Source organism: Echinops telfairi, unplaced genomic scaffold (assembly GCF_000313985.2).
Source record: "Echinops telfairi isolate 266 unplaced genomic scaffold, ASM31398v2 ScPeMD7_443;HRSCAF=831, whole genome shotgun sequence".
NCBI classification, from domain to species: domain Eukaryota; kingdom Metazoa; phylum Chordata; class Mammalia; order Afrosoricida; family Tenrecidae; genus Echinops; species Echinops telfairi.
In genome coordinates this window covers 69,414,589-69,432,612 of record NW_022104341.1, presented here as the reverse complement: position 1 = coordinate 69,432,612, position 18,024 = coordinate 69,414,589, and the positions used below count along the sequence as shown (strand labels likewise).

General features: G+C 41.9%; 1 protein-coding gene and 1 non-coding gene across 3 annotated transcripts in view; one reads left to right on the top strand and one right to left on the bottom strand.

Annotated features, from left to right (window-relative positions):
* Positions 1-18,024, bottom strand: part of DAB1 (DAB adaptor protein 1) — a 1,456,966-nt gene that overhangs the window by 563,038 nt on the left and 875,904 nt on the right. The gene's annotated exons all lie outside the window — the stretch shown is intronic.
* LOC115870212 lies at positions 3,337-3,398 on the top strand. The gene has a single exon (XR_004046583.1). It is a non-coding gene; the product is annotated as a U7 small nuclear RNA (small nuclear RNA).

The following is an 18,024-nucleotide window of genomic DNA, read 5'->3' as shown; positions in this document are numbered from 1 at the left end:
ACACAATTGATCTATGTATTGTGATGAATTTTATGAGCCCCAATAAATTGATTAAAAAAAAAAAAAGAGGGGGGATTGCAACTAACCCTGTCTGGAATGGAGAAGAGGAACCAGGCTGATCACTGAAGGACCCTTTGATGAGGCAGTCCCAATTCCTCACTCCTCCCGGTAGAAGCCATCGGTCCCAAAGTCTCCATCAACCATGACCCTCACAGTCTCTCTAGGACCAAATTACATGTGTCTAAATTCAACTTTCGGTGCTAATGCCTAACGGATCTTTGTGCTCCCCACAGTGCCTGCGGGAGTCCAAGAAACCATGGCGGAATACAATGGGATGGCGCAGTTGTTCATTTATATAAGTAAACTGATACTCATATATATATGTATACATCATATATGTGTATGTATACTATATATGTATCTATACTAATATATATACACGGTGTGATGGGCTGTGTCACCATGACAGGGAAGGTGTGTCCTGGGGCGCCGAGCTCAGCTCCACAGGCTCATCCGGGCAGCTGGCCTCGCAGGCACAGACCTGCACAGTCTGCCCTCGGGACTCCAGGGACACATGCAGGCAGGGCTTGCCCTCGGCATCGGCCAGGTTGATGTGGTCGCTCTTGTAGTGGATGCCATGCAGCGGCACATTGGGGTGGGCCTGGAACTGCAGGTGGTTCTCCCTGAACTGCAGGCCACTGAAGCTAAGCACCATGCCCTGCATGATGCCCGGAGCGCCCACCCTCACGAGGTTCTTGCAGCCCCGCTTCTGCAGGGTCAGCCTCCAACATGTCGGACAGCTGCAGGATCACATAATATATATGTTATAGTATGTGAAAATACTATATTTGTGTGTATGTGTGTGTGTGTATAATACAGCTCAATTGAAAGTGTGACTCATAAGCTATTACTGTAGAGTCTCCTGCCTGGAATACAGTGAACCCTCGCCACTTCGTGCTTCAACTTCCGCGGCTTCACTCTATAGCGGTTTTTTGCGTAACAGCACCCACTGCCTACACCCGCTCCTTCAGAGGAAAAAGACGGCGACCCACCTGTAGAGTACATCCCTTAAGTCATTTCATAGGCTATTGATTACAGTATTTGTAAGAACTATGTATAATAATACTGTATGTGAAATATGTAATACTGTAAACTAGATGCCATAAATAATATACTAAATAATAAATGATAATTGTAACGTCCAAAATGTTTTACTGTATTTTCCCTTTTTCGTTTCATAAATTGGGTAATACGAGTGTAATGGTGACTAAATGGTGTTTTTTCATGTCCTCTATGCTCTAACTACGAAAATATTTGATTTACAAATAAGGAATCCTACTTTGTGGAATTTCATTTATCACGGTAGGGTCTAGAACCAATTAACCACGATAAATGAGGGTTCACTGTACACAGTTAGCTAGAGTTAGGAAGAGATGGAGTGATGGTAATTTTGTACGCCGTCATTCTCTATGACGATGTTTACAGTATACAGAAAACCTTGAGCTTCTCGAGCCCTTGGTTCTTAAGGATTAACAGGTGAGCCCTGGTGGTGTCGTGGTTATGCTCTGGGTGGCTAACTACAAGGTCAGCCATTCAAAACCACCAGCTTCTCTGTGGGAAAATATAATAGGGCTGTCCACTCCTGTAAAGAGTTCCAGTCTCAGAAACTCACAGGGGCAGTTCTGCTCTGTCGCTATGAGCCAGAATTGGCTCAACGGCAGTAGATTTTTTGTTTTGTTTTTTTCTAGGATTAAAAAAATATTGACCCCTACATTTCTAATGTGGCTGTTTTCTCTTAAACCCTTGTGTTATATCCCAAACCATGTTTCAATTTCAGTTCACAGAATAGAGAATCCATTAATAATGACTGGAGAAGTCACCAAGCTTCTGATGGAAAATATAATTCATATACCAAAAAGTCCAACTCCACAGCTACTGCTACTTAGAGGGTGTCCAAAGAGTTAGTTATGGCATTTACAAATAAGGCCAGCGCCCTGAATTGTGACCCTTTTGTCCCGCCATATTATCAGAAATCTGATGTCATACTCAAGTGGAGCGGTCACATAACTGAAACTTGTAGCGTCATGGACTAACAATGTAATAGACTCAATATCTGTTGAGGGTAATAAGTACCTAGCAAGTACTCACAGTGAGGAAGGTCACAACTTTGCCATAGTCACTATAATAAGCTGCAATCCCAACCACGCTCAGTGAAGGCTTGTACCATAACAACAACAACAACAACTCACTGCTATTGAGTCGATACTGACTTAGAATGACACTACAGGACAAGCAGAACTGCCCCTGTGGGTTTCTGAGACTGTAACTTTATGGGAGTAGAAAGCCCCACCTTTCTCCCATGGAGCCACTGGTGGTTTCTAACTGCTGACCTTGCGGTTAGTAGCCCAACCCATAATTGCTCTGTCACCAGGGGTCCTGAGCTGTAACAAGAAAGCACCAAAACAAAACATGGGCTTTGGAGCCAAATGGACGTGAGTTCAAATTCTGGTTTTGTCACCTTACATTCCTGCAAATTTGGACCTTACCTGCCCTTGCTGTGTTTCAGTTGCCTCTTTGACATGATTGAGACAAAAATACTTCTTGATAAAATATGCAACATATAAATATATCAGTACAGTGGTTGACATATGGCATGTAGAACTGAAGCCAAGCAAAATGTGGATAAAATGGATCTAACAAGTGATAACAGCAGAGCTGTGTGTAGCTCGAAAGGCGGGTCCCTACTGGAACCAAAGGCTCACCAAATTAAAGGATGCGCCCACCAGCCAGGTCTCATGAGTAGGAGGAGAAGACACCGTGGGTGACAGTCGAAGCACGGGGCGGAGCTGCGTTTGTAGTATCCCATGAGGGGCTTCCTGGCTTCTTGTCAAAGAAACATCTTTGCAGTCCAGCATCATCAAGGGAGATTTTATAGAGCAGGGGAGTCATAAACTAGAAATTGAGTGTTAAGTGAGATTCTGTTAGACAAAAAGGAAGGTCAGGTAGCCTAGGATCGGTGGTTGGAAAGTGACTGGTCCATTCTGCCCTTGGAGCAGAGAATGTATGTGGGGAAAAAATGTAAGGAATAAAGAAACCAGGAAGTGCATTTATTCCAACTTGTGAAAGGCCTTGGTGATCAGTCTAAGGGACCTCTTTCTCCTGCACTTAATAGACAGAGCGTCGCGTGCCTCGTCTGCTGAAATGTGATCTTTTAGGGAGAACCATCTGAAGGTTGAGCATAAACAAAAGGAAGGCAGTAGGAGGCTCTGGGTGGATAAAGAGTGCATTCAACATGGGCTCAGAGGGCTGGGGACTTATCACAGAATCACCAAGTACCAGTGTTACAGCTCTTTAAGAATTTGGCTAGCGGGTTTTCTGGTTTTTTTTTGAACACACACACACACACACACACACACACACCCCGACCAAAAAAAAAGAATCACTAAGTACCAGTATGAAGCCATCAGCAAGTTTTTCAGCTCTTCAAGTTGTAATTGCATTTTCCACAAACTGGGAAAACGAATAAAAAAGGTAGGATTTGGCCCGGGGGCAGGCAAACGCTTTGTAAACTTGAGAACAAGATTATGCTGACCAGAACAGGAGTCACTAGGCATACGTGGACTGTCTTTAACCACCCTTGAAAAATGGCTCCTTCAATCACAGAACTGCATTTTTCATTTTATTGAGTTTATAGTCTAATTTAAATTGTCATAGCCACCATCTTCAACAGCACAATTCTGGAGCCCAGGGTAGTGAAGCAGGCTTGCAAATGACCTTGACCCAAATAGATGAGGAACTCTCACTGGCTGGGAGGAAGAAGAGCAAACGGCTAGTGTGGCTCCATATCTTTGACCGCAGGGCACCAGGGAGAAAGGTCCTTTTGTATCTCCTTGCCCATATCACGCTTTCTTGACATCTATGTTTCTGCATTTGTACCTCTCTCTGCATGAAATGATACCAACGATATCCCACTAAATCCTCTGACATTCCTTGGACAAATTCCAATTCTAATTCTTTTCGGATCCCATTCAGGCATATTCTACCTGTCAATCATAAAGTCTTCTCTAACCACCCGATTGGTTCTTCAGTTGGGGTAAAAAGTCTTCTATTTGTTCACATGGCACCAGCACTTCCCACACTCACAGCACATGTTCAGCTGTTGTCTTCCACCCAAGCAGACCATTGAGAAAGAGTGGGCACTGAGTGGAGGGCAGGTATCAAATTGTTCATCATAGTTTCCTATGCATTCCCCATACCAAGGACTCTACTTTTAAGTGTAGGAAGTAATAAATGTAGTCATTGGAAGGAAAAAGAGAGGAGGGAAGGGAGGAAGGCTGCGATTTCTCCGTAATCACAGCTTAGACACACACCCTGCCTGTACTCATCCCCCAAGAGGCCCCTAACACTAGAAAGGCCAATACCAAACCTTGCCTTAAAAACACGCATCTTTCAGCCCCCTCTAGTTTTATCCTTGGCAAGAATCTCGTCTTGGAATCAGAAGATTTAGGTATGTATCTGCTATTCGACTTTGATAAGTCCCAAACCTTAAATCTCAGCTTCTTCATCTTAAAAATAAAATCATTTGTTCTCAGGAGCATGTGTGTGTAGAGTAAGGATTAGATATCAATAGAATCTGTGAACTTTAAAGAACTATATAGACTGTTTGAACAAAAGAGATTTCAATTGTGCGCTGGAACAGTTTTTTCTTCTATGTCTCAATTAGAATAAGTCAATTAAAATCCATAATGGAAAAAAGAGACTAGAGGCTTAAAGAGAGTTTTCTTTCAAATTCCATTTCTAAACCTAGGGGCGAGCAGTGTCAAATTGTAATAAAAAAACCTCCTTTACACTCTAATCACTTTTGGATTCTATTGAAGTTTCAGATGTTCTATTTGGGCTTGATGCAGTCAGGAAACATAGCAAGCCTTTCTAACACTGAAAAGTGCTAACGCAAAACCACAGTGATACTTCAGCCATGGGCGACATTTAAAGAATCCCCAGCTACATAATCACATTAACATTTAATGTGCCCAAGTTCAGCTCAAATATGTTTCTTCTCTTCTGCATCGCCGTCCTGAAGCAAAAATGCAGCTGGAATCCGGAGAGTCCCATTTGGGCCCTGAGATGAGGCCCCACAGAAAGGGAAGTCCTCCGGCCCTGTTCCCACACCGGCTGCTCCTGGAGGTAAACACAGCTGTATATGTGGGCAAACATCTCTTATCATCTTACACCCTTTATAGGTCAGCCAGTGTGTGCGGAAGACACAGGAGAGTTCCAGGAGAAATTCATTACTGCCACTCATTCTCGTTTTCCGTCTCAATATAATTAAGCTTGGCTAATTGTCTATCATGATTAAAATCATGCCAATAACAACCTTGTTCTCAAGCCTGGCTCTGCTCCAAACTTGTTAATCGCTCTTGTTTTCGAGTAGGTCATTCTGTACCTCGCTTCAGCTGTGAAATTCCTTAAACATAACACACTTAGATAATCAGATCATCCTTGGGTGACCAGGAAGCATCAACAGGGATGACACGAGCTGTGGTGAATGCACAGGGTCACGGAATTGTCATATGAGTCATTCTCAACTGCCTGCAACATGGAGCCGATTTTAACGCAAGGCCATCTCACCAGAAATGGACAAACAAATAAACAAACAGAACCAAACACACAAACAATAGTGTAAAGCTTAAGTGGAGGCCCAAAGAATCAGTTGCATAGGGATGGGATGGACAGTATGATTGCCTAAATACAGATTTGGATTATATAAACTGGACCCAAAGCAAAACGGGAGTCAAATGGATCTTGAAAGTACAAGGATTGTCTGGATTCATTGAAATCCCACATATCACTCATCCAAGAGGCATTGGCTTAGGATGTACTATTGTTTTATGCACCACTAGTGGGGAAAACATAGATGCTGTCAATTAAAAGTTATGACCATACTTTCTTGCCATTTTGAATTTTTATTTTATACTTAGTGAGAAAGCTCTCACAAGATGGATTTGTATTCTCTATCATGCTGCTCTGTTTCTGCGCTTCCTTCAGTACAAATACCTTTTGGTTTTAAAGCTGAATCACAGTGTAATCTTGTCGAAGACCCGTCAGCTGTCAATCAGCACATTCAGTAACAGCTATGTGCCTAACTCGGTTGGAGGTATGGTGCTGTGAGCAGATCGAACCAAATGTGGAAGAGAGGAAATGATGACGGCCTGCCAGCCCACAGTGATTATAAAACACCAGCAAGTGTAAGATGCATCCCATTTCCTAGATGTTATAAAATGGAAAATTATGCATGGTAGAGTTTATGAAATACTATATAGGATCCCAAGCAAGAGCGGTAGTAGCTCCGTTCTCTTTAAAACCCATGAGTCCATATCTGAGTTCCTAGACAAGGTCCTGTCTGGTTTATGCATTCCTCCCCTCTGTTCCCACTGAACAGTGTAAGTGGTTCTGCTTACACCATACGCCCAGATGCAATGCCCTTGTTATCTCCACACTGCTTTCAAAAGCCATAGGCCCTCTAGGTCAAGGGAAACGTCTTCCTTCCTGTCCCATTGACAGTAGTGAGAATGGCACCTGACCCATAGTAGGTCTTAAATAGACGAGGGAACAGATAAAAGAAGGGATGACTGCCATCCCACGATGGACTCTCGGGCCTACAATACTTTTCTCAGTTTCATAAGAAGATAAACACACCATTATGACGTAGATTATGTTCCAGCAGTATTATTCACGGAACTACAAATATTATTAAGTATTCTCTTATGTTCACAATACCCATGGTCTGAATTTCATCTCGCCTGTCAGGGTCTACATATGTGAGTATAGGGAAACCCCATCCCAATAGTGACGTATATAGATGTTGACTTCTATTGAGGAACCCAACCAGATTGGTTTAGTCTGATCTTCCATTTAACTATTTGATGGAACTTGAAATAGTTACTATCTCTTGGTCTCAGTTAAATATGAGGATCTACCTCCCAAGGTTGGTGTGAAGATGAAATAACCTAGACAACACCTACGATTGCCCCTCTTATACTCTAACTTCTCAATACGTGATTACTTTAGGTTTATAAAGCTCGTTACAATTTACAACAGCTTTCGAGGCCACTCAATCTCTTTCTTTAGTAGTTTTACTGAGCTTGACTAAGAGATCACATAATTCAATAGCTTAATCCTAGCAAGAAGGGCTGTGAAGCATCACCACAATCAGCTTGGGAACACTCTCTTCCTTTCTGTTCCTACGGCTGCTGCCTCCCCGTTTCCCCAGCTTCCCCTTCTGTGTTCCAAGGCAATTATTGCTCCAGTCTGTCTTCATAGAGCCTTCCATACCGACTTCCCTAGACAGAAAGACGTACAAAATAAATCCAACAAACCAAAGAAGGGCCTAGTGACAATGACCAAATACAACAGAGGAAACCCTCCATCTGAAAGAAAGCAGGGACGATGAAAAACCAGAATACATTCACAATGTCTACTAGGAGCTCTAATGACAAGATGTCACATTCTAGCTGTGGTAGGCACCTAATCTGGTTTCAATTTGAGGATTATGAGTGTAGGGATGGAGGCTAACCTGTCAATCCGGAGATAGCCAATGAGACCCTGTGAGAGCACAACCTTTCCCTGAGGATTCTGGGAAAGCCGGTACTTCCTCCTTGGAAGCAGGGGAGACACTTCGCTCTCCCTGCTCACTTCCTGTGAGACATCCCTGAAGCAAAGTCATAGGGACCTACCCCGATGCAGCCCTGGAAGCTGGAGAAGCCCCATGGAGAACCCTGCCAGCGCTGAGATGCTTACCCCGCCACTGGATCCAAAGACTTTCTACCCACTGGCCTGTGATCATCTTGCATTTGGCATCATTGCATGTGTTTTGTGAGTCTGAAGAAGACTTTATAGATTGGTATTGGACATATGGGCTAGTATCAGACTTATGGACTTGGACTGGACTGGGTTGGGATGCTTTCTTAATGTACAATTACCGTTTATACAAAATTCTCTCTTATACATATATAAGTGTTTGAATTTATTTCTTTAGTCTACCCGGACTAACACACTAGCCTAGCAAGGGCTGCTAAAAATCTACTTTACACTGTTCTTTTAAGGCTATTCACATTCCTAGACCATAGTCACTGGGATTCACAGGAGACCCAGGTCATGTAGTGAACCTGTAAATGGAATTTTGCCTTTGACTGTCATCCATGGCATTAAAAAAAAATCAGGTGTTTAGAATTTAGACTCTGGTACCATTCCCTTCTCTAATTTGGATTTTATTATTTACCATCCTTGGTTCACACAGACTGCTTCTTCTGTGTGGACTTAACTGACTTCTCACTTCTGGAACAAAACTCACTCCATAGAGTAACCCTATAGGACAGGGTAGAATGGTCCCTTTGGGTTTCCAAGCCTGTAGTCCTTCAAGGCAGTAGAAGGCCTTGACTTTCTCCTGGGGAGTGGTTTCAAATTACTGACCTTGTGGATTCTCATTCCAACATGCAACAACTATAGCACCAGGGCTCTTTCTGACTCCTCATATCGATGGCAGCATATTTTGAGACAAACTTTTAAGATCCCAGAGGTTTTTTGTTTTGTTTTCCTTTCTAATATCTGGGCACCATCTGATTTATGCACCACACGTTATTTCCTCATGAGGGTGAATATCAAGAAGGGTCATGTCACAAGAACTAATTGCTCTCATATTAGGGCTACAATCAAGTGAGAGCTCAAAATCCATATCTATGGTTGATATATGTTCTCTGGTTCATGTTAGAGACAATATTATTGTTTTATTGGAATGCATCTTAAATCAACTCAATGGGGCATAAGGTAGTTCTGTTGACAGTAACATTATTTTAGTCAATTGTATGGAATTTAAAGCAGTGCCAAGAAAAGGAATTTATACAGATGCAAGACATCCTATTAGACTCTAAATGAATTGTTCACTTGATATAGTTTTGAAATGTGGGTGACTGGACTCTAGTTATATAAGCCATGAGGCTTGGGGATATGGCAGTACCACTCATTGACAAAGGCATGTAACTAACACATACCACAAACATGCAGAGAGAGCATGAAAACAGCAAATATATGTTGGTCCTGGGTCACCATTCATTGGGCACCCTTATTGGGACCTACAAGGCCGAATCAAACCAGTCCAATGACCACCAGTTCCCTAACCTTCAGGTTTAAGTTCCAGGGAGTATTTCAATCTCTTCATTCTGTTACAAGTGAGTTTAAGGGAAGGTCCACTTCACTTAGTGGGGTTTCCAATTTGGGTCTTCCTGGTGTGGTCTATCAAGGGAGTTGGGCACCACGAAAAGACAGAGTCTAATGTCCTTGTTGTCTATAGCATACTGCCTGGGTTACTTGGGGCTGGTTAGGAATTAGGTCAAAATGGAATAGTTATGAACAGTAACAAGTGTGTTTCCCCGTTGGGGTCTATATAAGTGATGTCACGCATTTTTCTAAATGGTGGGGTGAAATCACCTTCTCCTCACAGACAGGTGCCTATCCCCTCTTGATCAGGGTTCTCAAGAAGGTTCACTGATTACTCCTGGGGGGGCATCCATTGATTAGGGATGACTTGCTATACTGCAAGGTTTCCACCTGGGAAACGGACTCCATCTGGAATGAGGTCCTCTCTTGTGAGGTGGTTTATAAGGTTTTCAAATAAGGGGGTCAGACAGAGCTTATAGTAAAGTATGTAGGCACACGATCTTGTTGCTTTGGTGACCTGCCTTTGTCTTGGTTTTTATCCGCATCATAGTGAATTCACACCATATTTGCCCTTTTGTGACTGACTGACTTCACTCAGCATAATGGTTTCCAGGTTTATCCATATCATGATCTACCACATCTTTTGATTGTCATACCCATCCTGGAAGGACACACTTCTGTTTTCAAACATGGAAATAGACTTTGAAGGGGATGGGGGATGACGCATAAAATCACAGTCACTAGCATCTTTAGCTCAGTTCTGAATTTCAAGCTGCATTCATAAAAAATGAATTTTACACCTGGAAGGATCATGAGCTATATCTGAGCCCCCATTTCTTGTTTATCACATAAAGAATTTAAAAAAAGAAAAAGAAACCGAGTGGAAGAGGTCCAAGGGAGAATAGCAAGGTTTACCATGGGAACAACAAGATGTGTAGTCCAATAGCTTTCAAGAAGTGTAGCTCATGGCAATAGGTGATGGGGGATGTAGGATATCTAGGTTATAGGTTTCAAGACAAAAGAGACTTGAGCATATTAAACAATGATGGGATGGAGAAATTGAGAAGGGTAACCAGTTATAAAGGAGAATGAAGAGCTAAAATTCCAGTTAATATAAGAAATACCATGTTTCAAAGCCTAGTTTCGAAAAAGAAAGAAAAAACTAGCCATGGCAAAGAAACTAGGGCCACCCTCCTCTGTTTTAAAGGAGAGAAAGAGGGTGAAAGTGCTTGTGGAGAAAGAGGGTCGGTTTGTATATTTAGTAGGAGGTCAGTCAGGGAGTTCTCATTTCATGTATTTATTTTGTGTGTCAAGTCCTGTTAGTTAGAGCTGGGGGAGAGAGGTGTTTTGATAGGAAGCTGAAGGTTCGAGGGAAATGAAGAAAGTTGGAAATACTGTAGCAAATGAGACAACGGGTTGACCAGGGAGCCATGACTGGTTGTGGTTCTTCCAGAGATGGCAGTCCGGCCAGTCTTCTCGGGGGTGGCTCTACAGCCAGCTGTGTAAGAGCAGACTCCAGAGGTTGGTTAGACACAGCCCAGGCTGGCGTTTTCTTTATCCAGAGGGACATGATTTAAAAAAAACAACCAGAGAGAAGAGGGAGTTAAAGATTTTGGCAAACACATTATGAAATGAAGGAAAGCCTTGTTTGTGTTTTTAGTTCAACTTGCAGATATTATGTTAAATGAAGAAGGTATTTCTCATTCTATTCACCAGTTAAGTGGAAGATGGTTCTTCTTTCATTTTTGTTTCATGTACTTTTTCGGGTGTGATGTTGGGAATTTTATGTCTGAATTATCTGGGTCCATCTGGTGGTGTCCTTTCACCCATCATTCTTGGCTGTAAGCTCCTCTGAAGGACAGGGTCATACCTAACTCACACCCTAAGTACATTGCCCGTGCCTAGTACAGTGTTTTTCACACTGAGGTCGTCTGCTAACTGGCAAATAAATGCATTATAAAAATTGATGCATGTGCAAGACACTTAGACAGGGCAATTACCAGCGAGATATTTATCCATCCCATCTCTAATAATAAAAATAATAATCACCACCCTCTTTGATACAGATTTATAGCTGGCTTCCTAAAATAGAACAAACAGAGTGAGCTGAAAAGCGGACGAAGTTCTGAATGAGAGATGTGGTCATTATTTTTTTAGTTCTTTTTGCTAAGGAGATGCTTTGCTAAGGAGATGCTATTTCTTCCCCTTGCAGAGAAATGAGAAAAAGAGAAATGAACCAGAGTAGATCGCTTTAAAATTCTTCATTAGCATCCACACTGAATAAATTTCTGCGGCAGGAGGCTTAACACAGCTTTCGCTGTATCTGATGCACAGAAAACGAAGCCTGCCAATCTTGCCACATGTCTCAAGATGAAGAAGGTCAACATATCAGAAAATAAAATCAGTAGCAAAGATTTCAAAGAAATTCATCCCAAGAGTTCTTCTCAATGAATGCAGTGCAAGATTGAAGAATTCAATTACATGAAAAAGAGGCCTTTTTTTAATACCGGGCCCAGCTATTAGTTTTTTGTCATTGCTCACATGAAGGCATATTGTTAGCCATCAGGAAGTCTCAACAAATTCATACATTCAAATCACAAGGGATTTGTTTGGTGGATGGATCTGAAATCTGGTCGGCCTCCAGCTCCTCGCTCATGGTTTCATTTTTGCCAAGGGGAATAGTATTCCTAATCAAACCTAGAAAAACTGAAATCTTTGCTACTGAGCTGCTTCTTTCCTTTCAGAAAAAAATGCCTTTAATGTTATCATTGCATTATAATGAACTTTTGTCATTTGAACTTGGCCAATTGAATTTTCTCTTAGAAAGGAGAGATGCTGTGGGGTCATCTAAGCAGACTTTGTGGAAATCAAGAGTCTTTGAATCTAGAGCCTTAAAAATGCACCACAAACTTTGATTTCATAAATCAAATTCTGAGGTTGGCTCAGAGGAAATGATGTTTCCTTTAAAAAATATAAAGCTTGGTTTAAGGGAGACATCGGACAGAGCAAGACATGACAATATAATAATTTATAAATTATCAAGGGTTCATGAGGGAGGGAGGGAGGGAGGGAGGAGAATAAAAGAAGAGCTGATAGCAAGAGCTCAAGTAGAAAGAAAATGCTTCGAAAACGATGATGACAACATATGTACAAATGTGCTTGACACAATGAGTATATGTATGGGTTGTGATAAGAGTTGTATGAGCCCCAATAACATCATTTGAAAAAATTCTCATTGCAGTATATTGCATAGCAATGCAAAAGTCCTTTCCTATTGCCAGGCATGCCTCGTGCAATCCGACAGTAAAACCCCTCAAGATCCGGCCGTTCTTGTTTGGACTGTCAGAAGGCAATAGAAGCATTGTTAAACTAATGCTAGGTCCTAAGCCTTAGGAGGTGTGGGGGATTTCTCTTCCCTCTTGGGATGCTGCCCTACACCCTCTGTGTGAAAAAGCTAGTCTAGTTTCCAGGAAGAGGAAAGGTTCACAGTGGAGAATAGAAACACCCTATTGTTCAACCAGTGTCAAGTTCAGACAGGGAAGGAGGCCATACTGAATCTTCCCGCTAACCTGAGCCTTCAGTGGAAACCAACCGCGTGAGTGGGTTAAGGAAGCAGAGACTATTCAATCACCCAACAGAACCACGAGAAATGATACACAATTATTGCTTTAAGTTTGGGGATGAGTTCACACAGCAACAGACTTAGTACACGAAAGAATTGAAAACAACCCGAAGGTTAAACGGAACAGAATGGTTCTGTGGATTTCAGGGTATTCACATGATGGAATACAACACACATATTGTGAATTAGATATGCAGGGAGCTTGTGGTGACAAGGCAGGGAGCTTGAGTAGCTAGTGAGAAGCAGTATGAAAATTGCTGTTCATAATGGGTCCTAATTAAGTGATAGCTATATGCAGAGAAAACAGCAGAGGCGAGGCACAAAACCATTCCAAATGCTATTAATGGTAGGACCATTTATGTCTTTTAACTTGTTCCCCTCCCTTAGTGGTTTTAAACAAAATGGTATTTAATCCCCCACCCTTCAACCAAGTCAACAAGCATAAGTGAATTTTAAACCATTGGGCCTCAACTTGAGGCAGGGCTGTTGTTCGTGTCTTAAGAAAGGGATCTTGCCATGTGTGCACTACTCCACTTCATTTCATACCTTCATGGCTCTCCTCTTGCGTAGCCCCAGTGGATTCTAGAAAGTCGTACAAGAAGACCACTATGGTGAGAGAGTAAACTGTGAGAAACGCAATCTAGGCAAAATAGTTGTAGCAGGGCCACCAAAGAACATGCTGTAGATTAGGCCCTACCCAGCTTAACGAATTTTTCTGACAGGTACCATTCCATGATACGATGTCTTTGATTTCTTTTTTGTGTAGTTCTTCAATGAAAATGTCAAGTTCTTGAGGCAGAAAAATTACCTATCTGTTTCCTGTTATGCCTTGATCATTATATATGGTTGTGTTAGTGTGGGTAAACTAAGGAAACAAATGCTCAAAAACTCATATGTATAAGAGAGAGTTTTATATAAAGGGTAAATGTACATTAAGAAAGCATCCCAACCCAGTGCTGTTCAAGCCCATATGTCCGACACCAATCTACAAAGTCCTCCTCCATCTCACAAAACACACTCAATGACGCTGACTTCAGGAGGAAAGCAGAATCAGTGAGCATGTAAGCATCTCAGCGCTGGCAGTGGCCTCCACATGGCTGCTCCAGCACCCAGGACTGCATAGGGATAGGTCCATGTGGCTTCTCCTTAGCGATGGCTCACAGGAAGTCAGCCTTGCTAGCTGAAGCAGGAAACTGGCTAAGGTAGCTGCACCCTGGTCCGACCAACAGAGAGCCAGGGACCCAAGAACTAGAAAGGCGAGGCTCACCGAGCCATTTATCTCTCTACCCTTCAATTAATCCCACATGTGTTTATCGGCCAGGTTGGCACAAAAAACCTTAACTATCTTATATGGTGCTTGCCATAGAATACCATTTTCAATACTTATTTGTCAGATGAATAAACAAAGTAATTAATCAAGGACCGACTTTATCTTGCACTTGTTTCTTTCTGATCAGAATATAAAAGAGAGAGTACTGGTTTGTGGGTCAGAAAACCTGTCCCAGGGACTCTTTAATTTTAAGTAAATCCTACTACTTCTTGGTCTTTAAGTTCCTTTCTGTAAATAAGGAATGCTAAAATTTACTCTTAAATGATAGCTGTAAAAGCAAATGAAATTTAGGGGAAGATAAACAACAAAGCTGAACAAATCTAAACTAGCACTCATAGGTAGCATATGGCTATATGTCAAGAACATTCATGCATTAACTCTTATTTTATAACAACCTTCAGAAGCAAAAAAATTACAAAACCAAATTCACTCCCTTTGAGTCAATGCTGACTCATAGCACACCTTCAGGACAAGGTAGACCTGCCTCTGTGGGCTTCAGGGACTGTGACACTTAATATCCTGAGTTACAGATTAATAAACTAAGAGAGAATCCAGCAGATCATTTAGCTAAGTAGAGGAGGTAGAATTCAACCTTGTTTTTCTTGATTCCAAAACTAACATGTACTTGAATAATAATGGCATTTAAATATTATTGCAAAATAATACTGCCATGGTGAGATATATATAAATGCTAAGATTCCTATTCTCTGCCAAATTCAGGTTCCCAAAATTCATAACACAGGAAGCACCAGTTAAATTAATGAACTTTTCCTTGGAACAGTTGTCTTAAATTCCTTCTTTTATTGATTCAGAACTCAGACTACATTCTTGAAAGAAAGGGAAGACTTATGTTGATTCTCAGTCTCCCAATCCTGCTAATTAATACACACTCACTTCTCTAAGCTGAAATGTCACTTCCTTGATTTAAAAAACAAAAACAAACAAAACACAAACACTGCCCTGGAGTCCATTTTGACTCACAGGATTTTATACAGGGTTTCAGGCACTGTAATTCTTCTTATTATCTAAAAAAATCATTTTATTGCGGGCTTGAACAGGTCTTATCACAATTCATACATCCATACATGTCAAGCACATTTGCACATTTTCTGCCCTCATCAGTCTCAAAACATTTGCTTTCCACTGAGCCCTTGTTATCAGCTCCTCATTTTCCCCCTCTCTCCCCACATCCCCTCTCTCATGGACCCTTGATAATTTATAAATTATTATTATTTTTCATGTCTTACACTGTCCGATGTCTCCCTTCATCCACTTTTCTGTTGTCCATCCCCCAGAAAGGGGGTTATATGTAGATCCTTGTCATCGGTTCCCCCTTTTTACCCCACCTCCCCTCCACCCTCCTGGCATCGTCACTCTCACCACTGGTCCTGAAGGGATCATCTGTCCTGGATTCCCTGTGTTTCCAGTTCCTATCTGTACCATTGTACATCCTGTAGTCTAGCCAGATTTGTAAGGTAGAATTGGGATCATGATAATTGGTGGGAGGAAGCATTTAAGAACTAGAGGAAAGTGGTATGTTTCATCATTGCTATACTGCACCCTGACTGGCTCATATCCTCCCCCTGACCCTTCTGTAAGGGGATGTCCAGATGCCTACAGATGGACTTTGGGTACCCACTCTGCACTCCCCCTCATTCACATTGATATAATATTTTGTTCTTTGATGCCTGATACCTGATCCCTTTGACACCGTCTTCAGTGATCATGTCGGGAAGGTGAGCATCATGGAATGCCAGTTTAAATAGAACAAAGTGTTCTTGCACTGAGGGAGTACTTGAGTGGAGGCTCAATGTCCATCTACTACCTTAATACTAAATCCATTGTGGTAGATATATGATCATCTGTCAATTTGAGGATTAAGAGTGTAGGGGTGGAGTCTAGCCTGTTAATCAGGTCATAGTCAATGAGGCCTCTCTGTGGGCATGACCTTCTTCTGAGAACTCTGGGAAAGTCCGGTATTTCCTCCTTGGAGGCCAGAGACACTCTCTCTCTCTGCCACACCCTGGCAGACATAGCAGCTGACAAGACACATGGACCCACCCCAATGCAGTCCTGGGAAGCTATGCAGAGACCCCTGCCAGGCCTTAGATGTTTCCAATGCCACTGGATCCAAAGACTTTCTACCCACTGGCCTGTGATCTTTTATATTCGGCGTCATTCATGTGTTTCATGAGTCTGAAGAGGACTTTATAGATTGGTATCAGACATTTGAGCTAATATCACTGGGCTGGGATGTTTTCTAAATGTTCAATTGCTCTTGTTTATGAATCTCTTTCTTATGTACATATATGTGTCCATGGATTTGTTTCTCTAGTCTACCCAGACTAACACACCTATAAATATATGCACATAGATCTATTTCCCCATCTTCATATATAAACATATTTACATATATACATCCCTTTACTTAGAGCTCTATAAATGCCCGTTGCCTCCTAGTTCTTTCCTCTATTTCCTTTTACTTTCCTCTTGTCCCTCTATCATGCTCAGCTTTCATTTGGGTGTCACTAATTCCTCTCGATTACCTTGCCCTTGATCAAGCCCCACCAGGCCTCTTACACCTTCCTTGCCACTGATTTTGGATCACTTGTTCCCTTGTCCCTGGGTTTGTTAACACCACTTCCTTTCCCCCAGCTCCCCCCCTCCCATATCCCCCTGGAAACATCGCTCCTGTTGTTTTTTCCTCCAGATTGTTTATCCAACCTATCTTATCTAGATAGACCTGCAGAAATAGTAATTTGCACAAAAACAAGACAGAGCAAAACAAAGAAACAAAAGCAAACAAAACAACAATGACAAAAAAAAAAAAGACAATCCTGTAAATAGTTCAAGGTGTATTTGTTGACCTTTAGGAGTATTTCTGGTTGAGTCTGATGGGGTGCCATGCCTTGGCCCCATAGTCTATTTTTGGTACTCCCTTGGGACTTCCTTGCTCTGTTCCCCTTGCTGTTCTGTTGTGTGCCCTTAGTGTATTGCCTTGGTGTAGTGGGGTCAGATCAGTCACAATTCCCACACTACAGACACCGCAATTCTTTTTGGGAGCCGCCAGCCATGTCTTTCTCCAAAGTACAAGCTCATGGGCTTGAATCACCAATCTTTAGGTCAGCAGCCCCAAACCTAAACCACCAGGGTCCTAGAGTCTCACTTAGACCTCATAACTGGTCTTTTTGCTTCTTATCTAACAACTCCCATTTGTCATCTACATTGAGCCAAAATCTGCCTATAACTACAATCTTTACCATGCCACTGCCTTTTCCTGTCTTACAAGTCAGGCCAAACTAGCAGAACACATAGCACTCTGAGATGGAGCGTCTTGCCCTCCTTGTTCTCAGCTATCTCTGGTTGATTACTAGTTTTCTTGCATGAAGCTATTTCATCTCTTGGTGCTTTAATTTTAGATCTTCTTCCTGGATTGGAACTAAACAAATCCAATATTTGCTTTAATTCACTAGAACTGAATTTGGTGTCACCTCATCTCAGATGCACTCTCTAAAATCACTCATGAATTTGGTGCCGCACTTTCTTGCTTTTGGTAACATATGAGGCTGTTAACTAAAAAGGGTCTTGAAAAAGGTCTCTAACTTCAAAAAACAAAAATCCTAAACAGTTGTTTACAATGTATGGAGCTCAGTTCTATACTGACACACATGGGACCATCTCCATGATAATTAGCTGGTTGGCCGGCTGGTTGGCTGGTTGATGGTATCTTCTACTGATCTATTTTCTTACTAAAAACTGAGCCTCAGAGCACCAGGGTGAGCCTGACACAGTCATCTATTAAAATATAGTAGGAATAGTATCTACACCTCACAGCATTGTAGAGGGTAAAAATGTGTGA